Genomic DNA, 13,096 nt, shown 5'->3' with positions numbered 1-13,096 from the left:
GTGAATTCCGCGAAAAACACACAAAACACATCTAAAACGGGAAAGAGCTTTGCGATTGACTGTACAACTAGATTTGACTACAAATCTGAGGTATATTTTTACAGACTGCCGAAAGCTACAGAACAGAGAAGCAAATAGGTCGCTGCAATTCATAAACAACTGGAACAGACAAAGGTAGATTTATAGTTATCGTTTGGTGTCAATATGCTAGCCTGGAAATCCAGAACTAAATCTGAAAGATTAATGGTCTGGCGTCGACTAATGAAAATCGGCCAGATCGAGGGGCGGCACCAAGCATGCATTTGAAAATCTCACTGCACGCAATTGGATAACACTACGACCAATCACAACAAGCCCCATACGCTTAGCTACCAGCCGAGCTAACTGGTAGATTAGACTCTTGCCGTATCCGGTCGGCAAAACAGCAAAAACGCCCTTCTTGCAAAGGAACGATTCGAGCGCCGTCTTCTGTTCCTCTTTTAGATAAAAAGTCAAGTCTAACTCGTTCATTGTAGCGGCCAAAGCCGTTTCAAACAACTGGTGTTCATCCATAGCCATCTTGCAATGTTTACTAATGACTTGGACGTCACAGCGCTGTCGTCAGCTGTCGCCTATATCAGATAACCCGATGTGATTGGTGCAGCTCGGATACAAGGGCATATTTAATGAGCATCATTACTCGACGCCAGAGTAAACTCGCTGCGCAAATTCAACTTGTGCTCTCGTTATATATATATAACATTGATATAAGTGATCACATGGATTCAGACCTACCTATATTGTATTTATATAAAGCGTTCACAGGCAAATTTGCTTTATGTATTTCCCCGGCGTCGTAATCAGGCACATATAAATGTCAGGAAACACGATTCCTGGCTGTATGTCAATATCCATGGATCACTGGATCTCTGGAAAGTTGTAAGGAACACTATATCGAGTCCAACCTTTAGTTTAAAATGATAGTTGTTTGTTTTACTCGTGTTTTCGCAGTTTCCCCTATTAAATTTGGTGTTCGAATTTTTAAATAAAATAAAATAAAATAAATTATATATTTTATTATAGTGATCATAGGTGGGTTGCACGATGGGCAGTGTGTAATTTAGTTGGTTTAGAACTTATGTATGTATTGTATATTGTGTGTGATATTTTGATAGGATGTTGTATGTATTGTATTGTATGCATGTCGAATGTCATTTGTATTTAAACAGCAGTATTGTATTGTATGTGTCCAAGACAAATTTCCTATGGGACAATAAAGCCAATCTTATCTTATCTTAAATCCAGTCTCAGCAGCTCTTCTGCCACTCAGTCCGGCTGAGGGGGCGTTTCGGCGGGAAAGTGATGTCAATGCATACACTTTAAGTGTTTTAAAATAAATTTGTGGTTGTTAAATAGTAAAAACTATTTTTCAAATTTGGTATTTTTTTCCTGCGTACAATTTTTCAGTTGTTAAATCATAAAGAGTTTGTAAAATATTGTAAAATTTTGTCATAAATGAATAATGTTGATTAGGGCTGGGTACCGAGTTCGATACTTTTTAGGTACCGACCGAATTGCCTCGATACTATCGAGTATCGAAAAATGACTTGTTTTTCGGTACCAGATTTCGATACCTAAGGGGTTAACTCGTCAACGTCAGTGCTCAAACAAATACATATGAAATGCACAACGACACGCCTAAATTCGCTCACGCACATACACGCAAACTCTACACACACAAGACGCGCGGAACTCTCCGCACATACTTTTATGAGACGCGCGCGCACACACAAACTGTCCACACACTTTTAATATGAGACGCGAGCCTATGGACGCGAGCACACACACACAAACTCGCGCACATACTCAATGACACGCAAGCACACACACTCACAATACCCTAAAGATGTGGAAAAGTCGATCAAAAGTGTGGCTACATTTCTCCAGGCTCGATGCCAACAGCGCGCGATGCAGTATTTGTGGTAAAATAATGGCTGCAAAGACCGGTACCGCGACAGATATGATGAAGCCCTTGACAGTGCACGGAGTAAACATAAGAGCAGAAAGTTGCTGCGTCTTCGACTGGTAAATGAAGAGATACCTTGTTGATCACTCTGACTGTGTTTATATTGCAATAATGACCTACTGAATGTACACTGCCGTTCAAAAACGTGTTGGTCAGAAATTTTTTTCAGTAAGCATGCATTAAAGTGATCAAAAATGACCTTCCAAAAACTGTTTTCATATTTCAGCTTTGACAACACAGGAATAAATTACATTTTGAAATATATTCAAATAAGATTTTAAATTGTAATACTATTCCACAATATTACAAGTTTTACTGTATTTTTGATGAAACAAATTCAGCTTTGGTGAGCATGAGCTCTTTATAAAAAAAAAATATTTTGTACCTTATGTATATGTATAAGGAATATTTTGTTCCTTTGTGCTTTTTTTGTTCCTTTGTGCACTGACTAAGGAGCATGAGTCAAACTGAAAAAATAAAAGCTGAGGTAATGTGTTATGTAATCTTGTTAAAATGGATTTCATAAAATTGGTATCGAAAAAAGTATCGTTCAGGAACCGGTATCGAAATCAAGGTATCGGTATCGGTACTGGTATCGAAAAATTTTGAACGATACCCAGCCCTAATGTTGATATCATTTAAATAAATAATAATGCACATTACACATTCATGGTAGGTGATATTTATCACCAGCAATAAGTGTTTGAATATGTTGTTTGTCTGGCATGGTTCCTGCTTGATTGTTAGAGATGTTTGTGTCTCAGCACAGGAAGTGGTTCTCCTCTGTCTATCCTTGTGCCACCCAAAAGAGGTGTCTATCTATGGGAGGAATGGGAGATAAAGCCTGTGTGCTGAAAAGAATATTACTTTAATTCACTCCTCTTGTTCCTGCTCTCTCCTGTTTTACCAGGGTCAAAGCAGTTAACCTGTCACTCTATAAATCTGAAGTCTGGCCATTTTACTCTGGGATGTAGATAATCTGTCTGTCTCATAAATCCAGGACGCCCATCGCTGCCAAATCCCTGGATGCTGCGAATCACTGTCTCTATAGATAGTGTTTTTTTGTTGTTGTTTTTTTCTGTAGTGTAGCAATAAATTGTTTGGAAGATGTAAATCTATAGTAATTACAGCTATTGACTGAAAGCCTGTGTGTCTTTTCATCAGGCATTGTTAATATGTCCCTCTTTTACAGCTTATTGAGTTAGAATCCAGACAGTCATGAATTGAACCAACTTGTCGAAGTGACGCCTCACTACCTCCCGACTGAGCGTAATTACTGATATTATCTATTTGGCAGGGGACAGTATTAAAGAGGCCATAGAAAGAGAAGTAATGAGAGTACGTGATGTCTTTTCTGCGATTTTAGAGGTGATAACACATGCCCGCAGAAGCTGTGCCGTTATACTGATAGCCTGACAGATTCCTTTATGTCAGACACTTTTTGAATATGCGCACATCAAATTTGATGCCTCAAGAAGTTTGTTGGCTTTTGTGAGTTCTGCTCACTGTAATATTAATGTACTGTAATTATTGTTTATTTGGAAGTCCAGTCTATCTTGCCAAGCCCAAACTACCAAGGATGCAAGACCAAACTTGCAGTACTTGATATTGAGAAATGCCTTAGGCTTTTAGTAGAAGTTCCTAATGATAGATTATTATCTTGAAGGCAAGCCTGCAACCGAAAAAAGCATAACGCCTGTTAACTCTGTGGTACGCAGGAGAGGAGACAAGAGGCTGTTCTTTTAGCTTATTTAATGAATCGACAGCCCATCGGCTCTTCGACATGTTTGCTCTTAAACATTCATTTGGGATTTTGATCTATTTTTAGAGTTTACACCAAAATAAGTGCTGTTTTATAAGAGAAGTCACGAACAACGTGACGTCAAGGCTGTAATGATTGGTTATCAAGGCACACGTGATCCAAGTTAGCCGTTACGCGTTTTCCAATGGAGTCACGGACCCTCGTATCTCCCTATAATAATAATAATAATAATAATAATAATATTACCAACTCTGGATGCAAACACTTTTAGTCCCGGTTTACACCTGGTATTAAGATGCGTTTTGGTCAATCGGATCACAAGTGGACGACGCTAAATACAGGTGTAAACGGGGTTTAAAAGGTTTTGATCTTGTCCACTTCCAGAGGTGGTCGAAAACACATTTGACCGGATTGATTTCGTTGTGTAAACGCTCATGCGATCGAATTTGTTCGGAAAGCCACAAAAGACTCTAATGCCTAAACAGTATGGGAATTAAAGTTTGTCGGCTGGATACCAGTTTGGTTTGAAGACAAAAAAATGTACCAAGCACAATGTTCTCCATCATTCCTGATTTCTAACACACATACTTACATTGTTCGGCGTGATCTTGCGGCTGTCATAGCAGAAACTAAATGTTCATATGTAAATTGCGCAAACTTATTTTGTCCATTAGATCGAAAGATTTAAAAACGCCCATACATTTATCCGCCCATAGACCCTCACCTCGAAGAAATCAGGACAGAAGGGGTTGAAAGTGGACAAAAGAGACGGATTAAAACACCAGGGCCCGTATGTATAAAACTTCTAAGAAATGCTCTTAAGAATAGTCTTAAGCTTTGACTTAAGTGTCAGAAAATACTTAGTAAAGAGTAGGACTTTTCTAAGAGTAGGAGACTTTTATAAAGCAGCTAAAAGCAACTTTCAGTAAAGTATAAGACTGATTCTTAAGTGCTGACTGAAGTGGGACTTAAGTGTTGTTAACTAAGGACTACAGTGATGTCAACCCAAAATGGCCGCCCTCAACCACTGAATCAGCCAATAGTGAGCCTGCAAGGATGAGGTCACTACAGCATGACACCAATCATTTAATTTTATTATAATAAAATCGTTTAATTAAGACACTTTAATATTTAAATTTATTTTAAAAAATGCTTTGCATTGTGCAAAATTTTCGCAAATGAGTATTTATGCTGTGGAATCCTTTTCTATTGATGTGTGTCTCCTCATTTACAATTATGCAAACATGTGTTCCATCAATGGATCCAACAACTCAGGAAAGCCCGAAATACTCATTAAACTTTAATGATTAAAGTGTCTTTATTTTGCTGCGAGATTTGCAAAGTCAATGAACTGCCATACAGTAGTGGCCAAAAGTGAGGCAAAGGAAAATTGTCAGATTCACCCTTTATTCAAATAGGGTTACAAATGTGTTAAAGATTTTGTACGCGTATTGTGTAGTTGTGCTTAGAGTCAATTGTTTATTTGTGATAACACAATGAAACATGTCAAATTGTACAGACATAATTTTTAGCCAGGCTGTCAAACAAATGAACAAGAGAGGACAATGAAATATTAATAACTGACTATGTTGCAGACAATGTATGATTTTTTTTTCTCCTGTGAGCTCTTTAGTTTTTTTTTTGTTTTTTTACCTGTAGCTGTATAGCCCTTTTTTCAACCATATTATTGATCTGCCTGCATTGACACTATTGTCTCTGAACTGAACTGAGCTGAATGATGACATCACTGTTTTCTCCAGAGCGACTTTATAATGAACTAAATAGATAACTAAAGACTAATGATCTTTTACAATGGAAATGAATCATCATCGAACTTACTTAAGCTGTACAATGGCACTATGTTCTTCTAGAGCTGCTGTACAGCCCAAACTAACTTTGGTGCATTATTTTCCTGTTATCACTTTAAAGCTGCTTTGAAACAATCTGTATTGTAAAAAGCGACTTGAAATAATTTAGTCAGATAAATATCTTCACTAAGTTTATTTTTATATTTATATATTTCAAATATTGTAAAATATGAGGGAAGAACAAAACACCATTTTCCTCATATTTTGATGGTTTAAGCAAACTTGTAGGGTCATTAAAAAAATAAAAATAAAAACTCCGCACATCACTTTTAGCCACTACTGTATTTGATGTGGTCAGTGCCACAATAGTGCTATTGAGGCCCTACTTACAGTGGACTGATGAGCTCAAGTCATCACTGGTGCACTGCTGCTTTTTTCCAGTCAGCAACAATGTAATTATTACTACTTTCCTTTAATTTCATTGCTATAAAATTTCTTAAAAGTCAGTTCGAAAAAGGATCCCTTGATGATCAAACTTTTATTGTTTGATCAACTCCGTCATCATTTACTGTAACTCCAATACATCATATTTTCATTGAAAAGTGCGTGGCCTCCTCCTCTCTGCTGCCATCTTGTTACTCCTAACTAGGTTAAGAGACCTCTTCAGCTCTCTTAAATAATTTAGGAGCTGAGACCTAGTCTTGACACTTAGGAACCTTTATGAATCACACTTATTTTTAAGTCTAGGAATAAAAGTAAAGTGACGTCATTCTTAGAATTTTGAGAGACTTAAGACTAAAATTTTACTCTGAGTGGCTTTATACATACGGCCCCAGGTGTGAACGGGAATGAGTCTCCCTCGTCCACTTGTGATCCGATCGACCAAAACGCATCTTAATACCAGGTGTAAACGGGGCCTTAGAAGCTACCACACAAGTTTTCATAACTGTTATGAAGTATTTCTTTACAGTATCTGGTTGAATGTGAAGATGCAAGCAGTCAAAGTTACCAGTTCTAGCTGTAACCAACTTTAACTGCCATTCCTAGTTTCTTGTGAGAGCTAAAATCTCCCAAACCCCCCCTTTTGCTGTATTATGTAACATTCCCATTTCCAGAAGTAAGAATCGGGTAATACTCTTTTATTGTTTCAAGATTTTCATTTTTGCTTTACCACAACTGAGGGTCTGAAACCCAGTTTACTTTCTTTCCACTTGAAAGCAACACAGAACCCATTGACCGGCGTTATTGATCTCGTTCTCTTCCTGTGATGTCCCAGCATGCTTTCTGCAACACATTTTTTGAATTAAACTAATTCAACTGTACAGTTCACGAATGGCCCAGTCGTTTGGCAGCTGGGCTCTGTAAAGTGGTCTCGTATGGAGCAGTTTTTTTAATGCAGGAAGTCAAAAGCTGAGCTGGCAGTTCGTTCGCGCACGGACCTTTCCAACAGCTTGCAGCTTGAACACGCTGTCTTTCTCTAAAGCGTGTCACTGCCATCACTGCTCCACAGAAGAGGAGGTTTCCATCTGATGTTCCTCGTGCCAGTTTGAAACATTTGGTTGGCTCTCTGTGGGCAGCCTTTATTGTATTTGTGTTGTATTGGTGTTTTTTTCAGTGATGGGCATTTTGGTGTAGACTTTTAGAAAATTCGTTTTTAAAACAAACTTTTCTCTATTTCATTTACTAACAATGTCCAAAGACGTGTATGAACAAGCATTCAGCCTTTTTTTTTTTTTTGTCATGTGTTGACATGGCAGTGATGAAAAAGACATGGAAAAAAACGATTTGTCTTGCTATGGCTAGTTTCAAAGCCACCATTTTCCACACAATAAATAATTTCACAACTTTGACATGATTTGACAAAATTACAGTTTGCATAATAGCATAGATTCACAATAAAACGCAAGAATCTTTGGTTTGTCTGCGGCGCTTTACGGCATCTTGACAGAAAGACTAGCATTTCGCACAGAAACGAAAGGGAGATGATGGTATTGGTGCTGCTATAGGTGGAATTATGCAATGTAGGAAAAGTTTGTGGATTTTTCACCTCTAGTTTTCTTTGGAGGATTGACAGCCCATACTTTCCTCTTCATGCAATCCAGGATTACGTCCACTGTCGGGTTTTCTTTCTTTTTGGGAGGTTTTTCTGATGACAAAACATCAGTATCAAGGCCCCACTCACACTCCAGCAGAATCGGTTAGTACAGTTTAGTGCAGAACAACTCATTATGTCGGTGTGAAATAAACAGTTAACAGAAATTAAAGTTAAAGTTAAATCTCTTCCAGAAAATCCCGAAAAAAAAGTCATTTGGTGCCTCAGTGACTACTTCACTCAGAGAACCTGTCAATCATGATGTCCCGGTTTCCTAAAATCAAACCCTTTTTTTTTTCTTCTTTTTTTTTTTTACGAATTCTTGAACTTACATCAGTGTGATTTAAAAACTACCTAAAATGAAAAAAGCATCTTTGGAAAAAATTATTAGAAGTGTAATTTGATTGTTTAGTTTGTCTCACGTCTCATTAGATTACATGGAGAGGGCGGGGTTTATGAGTGATACCGCATCCAGCACCTGGGGGCGATCGACACGCTTTGGCTTCACTTTTCAGGACTCGTGCGGCACACTTGGTTCAGATATTCGTCTAGCGCATGTTTGCGTAGGAAAAAAAGTTAAAAGCAGCGACTCCGACAGCACTTTATGATTGGCCGAAAGCAAACCTCATATGTCAGCGCGTTCTGACCTCGTCTGTGCTTACACCGGTAATCTTGAGTCTTTGGTTCACACACAGCATCATACCGATAATTTACTGGTAATGTTACAGCTTCTTATACCAGGAAATTGCCAGAACTGATATACCGGTATTTTTTTAAATCTCTTTTGATCTCTTAATTGTAATTTATCGATAATTTACCAGTAAAGACTGTATGTGTGAAAGGAGCTGGTGACTAATTGTTTGCAGGGGTGGAAATGACACCTGGGATGAGAAAGTATATAAATCATTTTCATATAATAAAATAATCAATTTCAGATTTACCGTGAAATATAAAAAGGTTTTTGTTTATTTCACCCTTTGCTTAGCTTGTGAAAGATAATATGAATATGAAAATCTAATATGACTATAATGTAAGAAATAAAATAAAATTCATAGTTATAAAAAACTAAAAAGCCTGGAACTAGCATAAAAACCATTTGGAAAGTAGCAAAAATAACGCAAGGCATGATGAAAAGTTTTAATGTGGCCTTCATATAACAAAGAAAAATCAACCCCTGGTACATAAAAGTGCCTGAAGTTGAAGAACCACCCATTCATCGCTTTGTTTTTTTCTCTCTCGTTCACTCATCCTTCTTTTTTGTTTGACTGCAGAATCTCCTCTCTTCTCCAGCTCTGTGACTGAGATGCTTCACTGACTCTGAAGCTCTCTGCGCTAGCGTCTGGCGCTACATAAAAGGCCTGTGCTTTCTCAAGGGCGCTAGCACACATGTACGGCCGGGCTGCAGGCCACGATTAAACCTCATCTCACACACACTCGCTCAGGCTCATTCAAATCTTCCCCAGTTTCTCTCTCCGCCTACAGTCACTCATCTCTTGACGTCCTCTTGATGTCTTTCTTTGAATGCCACCCGAGGTGATGCTATCATGGTCTTCCACGCTCGCTAGAGACAATCTGAGGTAAAACGAGGATAGAAGACGAAGTGAAATGCAATTAAAGAGGGATCTCACACGGTGAAGAGGAAGTGAGAATGTGAAAGAGAAGGTGCAATGCTAGCGTCTAGAGATGTGACCGCAATGTAGAGTCATTAAGGGCTCGGTAAAGCATGCTGGTTAATTACCCTGCTGAACAGTGTTCAACACAGATGCCGCTCTCTGAACTCTTTAAATAGACTTTAACTAAGATCATCTGAAGAAAATCAGAAGCAAAACAAAAGAAACTGGAACTAATAAATGGAACTTTAGCACATTAACTGAGTTCTGGGTCTCAGATGTTTCTCAGGGATCCCTCACCAAAACTAAAACTAAGCCCATTTTATAATTACAGGGGTCTCACAAGATCTCAATTCAAAATTAAGTGCATGAAACCTAAAGAAAAAAATGTAAATAAACTCTATAAACATATGAAATCACATTCAGCATAAAGCAATAATGAAAATAAACTTAAACACAAAAGTATATTTTTCTACACACATTAAAATTAACAAATGACTCAAACACATTTAAATTTACATTTATGCATTTGGCAGATGCTTTTATCCAAAGCGACTTACATTGCATTTCAAGGTACACATTTTTACATTCTTATCAGTTCTTGCTTTCCCTGGGAATCGAATCCATGACCTTGGCGTTGCTAGCGCCTACGCTCTTCTGTTTGAGCTACAGGAAAGAAAACACACATTGTCCCAAAACCTACATTTCCCATAATTCCCGGCAAAAGATATAAAGGACATCAGGAAATGCCACGGCCTTTTAATAACAGGCCTTTATTCCAAGCTTCAGTCATGGATCCCTGCGGAACGATGGGCAAGATGCACAATCATTCAAAACAAAATTAAATAAAAATGTTAAACCCGTATCTTTGTCTATACACTTACTAGCGTGTAGGCTACTCTAGTAATGATTTACTGGCGCTGGCGCTCTTTGATCTTTAATGTGAGCATAAAGAGACAAAGCGCACCTCTAATTCAAATGTTTTTGGGTAAATAATATTAAATAAACAAAATAAATAGGCTACATAGAAATTTATAAACAAGCAGACAAAAAAAAAATGTATCCCTCAAAGCAAACGAAATATCAATTTCGCATACAAAAAAGCTAGAACAATTCAAATGAAATATTTATTTAGTGTGGCCTCAGTCATCACAAAACACAACAAACCCTTTTTGATTGAATTTTAAATCTCAAATCCCCCCCAAAAAAAGCACATTTTCACCAAATCGTGCAGCTCTAGTGTGTACAGTATGTGCATGCTGGGCTGATGATTCATTTACCGTCATGCAAACCCTAGTGTACACATAAAAACTGGAGTATACTTATGTTTGAACATTTTGCAGAACCCTTGGGTCCAAAGTATGAGCAGTAGTCAAGCATCACTGATGAAAGAACTGGGCCATTTGAGGCGGATGAACAGAAAATGCTGAATCTAGTCTAGTCCTTTATAAAATGCAAAGGCTGGGATTTGACGGAACTAAAATGCAAATGTCTAAGCTTGTCTTCTTCCCCTTTTCCCTGCGCTCTCTCTTCCTCTCTCACGTGCCAGCTTTACCCTCAAGACATGTTGCCCTCCTGTTCCATGTGACACACTCGGTCACATGTTCTCCGGTTGCAGCTTATCTCTGCCGTAAAGCTGCTGCTCTTGTGACCGGAATCGAGATGATTGCAGCGTAAAGCTTTTCCTCCAGCCCCGTTCTGCTGACATCATGTATGATCCACACTGACATGCCTTCATTCTTACAACCTTCCATCAGAGGTTTCCTCGCAGGACCCCCAGGGTTTGATTCCATGAGCATGTGCAGACTGTAGTCACTCTGTTTGCCTGCATGAAGCCGATATCTAATTCCCAGCTCTCCGTCCTTTGCGACGCATCTGTGACCTGTTTAACCCTTGACCTGCAGTCACCCACCGGGAGCGAGCGTGAGATGGTGTTGGGCTCTGCTGCAGTCTTTTGGGTTTACAGACACAGATCTGCAACTGCTCTGCCCTCTGCTGGTGATATGAGAGTAGTGCACCCTTTATATTATGTCAAATACACTTCAGAAAGTCTTCAGGATCACTTGAAAAGTCACAGGCAGGTGAGCTGAAGCAGGTTGGAAATAAACAGTTGGTCAGCGGGAGCAAGATCGAAGATCTGCTGACCTACGGACAATTTTATTGATTGATCCCTTATAAAATTACCTTACTAATGTGTTTTAAAGCCCTTTAGTGTCCAATGTTGCTGGATAAAAGGCACAAAAATCCCTTTGTCTCCATCTAAAGGATGCGTTTTGTTGTCATAATTTGATCAATTGATCAAAAATGCTGTAAAACAGTAATATTGTTTTCTAATTTACACTCACCTAAAGGATTATTAGGAACACCTGTTCAATTTCTCATTAATGCAATTATCTAATCAACCAATCACATGGCAGTTGCTTCAATGCATTTAGGGGTGTGGTCCTGGTCAAGACAATCTCCTGAACTCCAAACTGAATGTCAGAATGGGAAAGAAAGGTGATTTAAACTATTTTGAGCGTGGCATGGTTGTTGGTGCCAGACGGGCCGGTCTGAGTATTTCACAATCTGCTCAGTTACTGGGATTTTCACGCACAACCATTTCTAGGGTTTACAAAGAATGGTGTGAAAAGGGAAAAACATCCAGTATGCGGCAGTCCTGTGGGCGAAAATGCCTTGTTGATGCTAGAGGTCAGAGGAGAATGGGCCGACTGATTCAAGCTGATAGAAGAGCAACTTTGACTGAAATAACCACTCGTTACAACCGAGGTATGCAGCAAAGCATTTGTGAAGCCACAACACGCACAACCTTGAGGCGGATGGGCTACAACAGCAGAAGACCCCACCGGGTACCACTCATCTCCACTACAAATAGGAAAAAGAGGCTACAATTTGCACGAGCTCACCAAAATTGGGCAGTTGAAGACTGGAAAAATGTTGCCTGGTCTGATGAGTCTCGATTTCTGTTGAGACATTCAGATGGTAGAGTCAGAATTTGGCGTAAACAGAATGAGAACATGGATCCATCATGCCTTGTTACCACTGTGCAGGCTGGTGGTGGTGGTGTAATGGTGTGGGGGATGTTTTCTTGGCACACTTTAGGCCCCTTAGTTCCAATTGGGCATAATTTAAATGCCACGGCCTACCTGAGCATTGTTTCTGACCATGTCCATCCCTTTATGACCACCATGTACCCATCCTCTGATGGCTACTTCCAGCAGGATAATGCACCATGTCACAAAGCTCGAATCATTTCAAATTGGTTTCTTGAACATGACAATGAGTTCACTGTACTAAAATGGCCTCAGATAACAGATCTCAACCCAATAGAGCATCTTTGGGATGTGGTGGAACGGGAGCTTCGTGCCCTGGATGTGCATCCCACAAATCTCCATCAACTGCAAGATGCTATCCTATCAAAATGGGCCAACATTTCTAAAGAATGCTTTCAGCACCTTGTTGAATCAATGCCACGTAGAATTAAGGCAGTTCTGAAGGAGAAAGGGGGTCAAACACAGTATTAGTATGGTGTTCCTAATAATCCTTTAGGTGAGTGTATATGTATGTATTTAAATGTAATTTATTCCTGTCATCAAAACTGCATTTTCAGCATCATTACTCCAGTCTTCAGTGTCACATGATCCTTCAGAAATCATTCTAATGTGATGATTTGATGCTCAAGAAACATTTCTTATTATTATCGATGATGAAAACAGTTGTGCTGCAAAATTTTTGGGTGAAAACTGATACATTTTTTCAGTATTCTTTAAAGAACAGAAAGTTCAAAAGAACAGCGTCATCAATATATATATATATATA

The 13,096-nt window shown here is 38.8% G+C and overlaps 1 protein-coding gene across 2 annotated transcripts in view; it reads left to right on the top strand.

Moving 5' to 3' along the window:
• Nucleotides 1-13,096, top strand: part of acap3b (ArfGAP with coiled-coil, ankyrin repeat and PH domains 3b) — a 97,546-nt gene that overhangs the window by 51,270 nt on the left and 33,180 nt on the right. The window lies entirely within an intron of this gene.

This window comes from Rutilus rutilus (genome assembly GCF_951802725.1).
Source record: "Rutilus rutilus genome assembly, chromosome: 22".
Classification (NCBI taxonomy): Eukaryota; Metazoa; Chordata; class Actinopteri; order Cypriniformes; family Leuciscidae; genus Rutilus; species Rutilus rutilus.
Note: the sequence above shows the minus strand (reverse complement) of the source record. Positions and strands in the feature narration are given on the sequence as shown.